We start from the raw sequence: 3,173 nt of genomic DNA, 5'->3' as shown, positions 1-3,173 counted from the left end.
CCTAGCAAGAGCAAGCACTGTCAACAATACAGTGGCATGCAAAAGGTTGGGCACTCCGGTCAAACTTTCTGTTACTGTGAATCGCAAAGTAGTAAAAGATGACCTGATTTCCAAAACGCATAACGTTAAAGAAGACACATTTCTTTAATATTTTAAGGAGGATTACATTTTTAATTTTCATCCTTCACAGTTTCAAAGTAACAAAAAATGAAAAAGCTGTAAGCAAATGTTTGGGCACCCTGCATGGTCAGTACTTAGTAACCGCCCCTTTGGCAACCATAACAGCGGCGGACCCAAATGCTAGACACAGACGCTGAAGTACTAGGAACAGGACTAGATGTGATAAGGAAGCAAGGGAAGAGTGGAAGAAATTACGCTGGAGATTGACACAGGCCCTGGACGAGACAACGATTCAGGGACAAGGACTTGTCTAGGATAGCGGAACCAGGACATGGAACTGGGAACTCGGAACCTGGGCTTAGACTCCGAGCCAGAGACTGTACAAGGACACAGAACCTGGGTCTTGACCCGGGTTCAGACTCCAGAATTATGACAAGACGTGGCGACAGAACAGGACAATAGACTCCACGACAAGACTCAGAATCCCCAGCACCGGGCTGGGCGAGGTACTCCTGAGCTGGGCGAGGCATAAGGACAGAACTAGAACAAGAAGCCTTGACTTGGATAGGACGAGGAATCCCCAGCACCGGGCTGGGCGTGGCATAAGGACAGGACGAGAACACGAAGCCTTGACTTGGACAGGACGAGATTCTTGGAGTTGGCTAGGACAGGACGACTTTCTTGGACAGGACGAGAGACTCTAGCACAGGATAAGGGAACTCCAGCACCAGGTTGGGCGAGGTACTCCTGGGCTGGTCAACAACAAGAAACCTTGACTTGGTCGAGGGAGAGACAGGAACGCAGAGTCTTGGTCGAGGGAGAGACAGGAACATGGAATACAGAGTCGGGACCCCTCTTTGAGAACAGGACGTAGGGCTGGAACTCATTACACAGAATGCAGAATACGACGGGACGGTTCCCAACAAAGGAGGCAGATGGCCAGACCCACCTAGTGAATGCGTGGACACAGAATAATCAAATACATGTATTTTCTTTAAAAATCCCGTGTTACGAAAGAGTTAAATTTGCCAAAAATCACATTTGATCCTCCCTTGGCGGGCGTAAAATCGGAGACAGAGAACAACGGTTCTGAGACAGAGCGGCATTAGCTTGGAATGTGGAAGTTTTATGAGAGAGAAAAGGACTATCAGCCTTCTGTGCAAACGTGCTCTGATGTGAGACAGGAGTAGCAGGTAGACAAGAAAGGCAGACATGGGGAGGGAGGGAAGACAGGGAGTGAGAGTGAGAGAGGGAGACAGATATAAAGAATAATGGAATTAGCTGTTGGGAACTGTGTTCCCTCCAGCACAATGTGGATCAGATCAGTGAGTGACCGATAATTATTCTTTGCACACAGTCCTTCTGTGACTTTACAAGTGGCTGACTGGTAGTTATCATGCCATCCTGATATATTAGAAGTTTAATAATATTCAGTATGTGTTCTTTGTCTCAATTTGCTGCGAAATCCTGATACTATTGAATCAGAACGGAGGAAGAAAAATAAAATATTTTCTTTACACCCCATACCCATACCCATATCCCATACAAGTGGGCACGCAGCAGTCATACAGACTTTGTCACTGTACGGCAGCTGATGCTGTTCCGCTGGGTGCATCGTGTCGGTGTGATAGGATGCACTTTAATCCAGGGGCATCAGCATCTTTCTATGCAATGACTTTGTATTTATTGGCAGTGAAAGGTGACGCTGTAACTTTTCACGATCTACTCTCCATTGAAGATCACACAAAAACACCAGTGCTCTAAATCAGATATTCACTTTATTATTCTTTTTTTTTCTCTAATCGATTCCTTGGAATGCTTCCTCTCACTTGAGCAGCAGACGCAATCATATATTATTTCTATTTTTCTTTTGTTTTTGGAAACTAAAGTTGTCTTAATTTTACCCCAGACTAATGATATGGTATATCTGTGACCCTGCAAAGGCCGAACGGAAACCGGTGAATAATACAGGAATAGCTTATTTCCCTCTGCCATCAGGTTTCTGACTGGATATTGAGCCCATAAAAACTCCCTCACTACATGTTGTCCTCTTTGTGCACTAATTCAATTCAGCTCTTTTATATATAATCTTCTAACGTGACTTTAAACCTCCTTATGGTTCTGATTGTGTACAGTCTGTGATTCGCTTCTAGGATTCGCAGCTGCTTTATTTAGTATTGCGAAGGGTCCTTCTAGGAAATCAACTACGCCTCTGATAGTTGTAACCTTCCAGAAGTTCATAGTATTTCCCTTTTTCCTATCTGGCAACTTCCTCAATCTACTGTGCAATATTATCCTCTACCACCAGTCATTTTACCGTGCGTTTGAGATGCCTTCTGACATATGGTTGGAAAAGTTTTCCCTCAGATCGCTCTGTATTACCAATCCCTTTACACGGTTCTATTGCCCAAATACTATCTGGTCGCGCAGGGTGAGAAGGCTCTTCCGTTTTGATTATTTCCACCACCAGGTGTAATGAAGAAGATGCTGATTATGATTTATTCTCTGTATGTGTTTGTGCGACACACGTGGAGACTGAATCCGCTACGCAAAAGCTAAACTTAAAATGGTCAACATTTCTGCCAACAAATTACATTATTGCATTTTTCAATCCCTCTGCTTCGTCGTCCGAGCGAGAAAACAAGTTATTCTGTTGGTGATCATTTCATACAGTTTCCAATCTGCTGTGCAAAGGCTTATCTATACAGAAACCATACCAAATACATGACGACAAATTGCAATCTATTGGCATTAGAATGACGACACATCAGTTGCACTTTTAAGGTAAAAGCCGATATATGGGTTAGGCCGTGATCCTGCATTTGAGGTTAGCGGTGAAGAAGCAGGACAGTAGCACCTGGAATAATTGTACCTGTCTTGCTAGTTACGCTGTCACATGGGGCAGTAATGTACAAAATACAATGGTGCATTTATGGTGTCTTTGACCCAGATAATAGCGATCTTCTGACTGCAGGGGAGTTGGATAATTCTCCAGTTGAATTCAATTCAGAGGAAGAATTTAAAATATGGGTGTCTTAGGAATATATTTCAGT

This window comes from Mobula birostris, chromosome 13 (genome assembly GCF_030028105.1).
Source record: "Mobula birostris isolate sMobBir1 chromosome 13, sMobBir1.hap1, whole genome shotgun sequence".
Taxonomy (NCBI): Eukaryota; Metazoa; Chordata; class Chondrichthyes; order Myliobatiformes; family Myliobatidae; genus Mobula; species Mobula birostris.
This window is presented reverse-complemented; position numbering follows the sequence as displayed.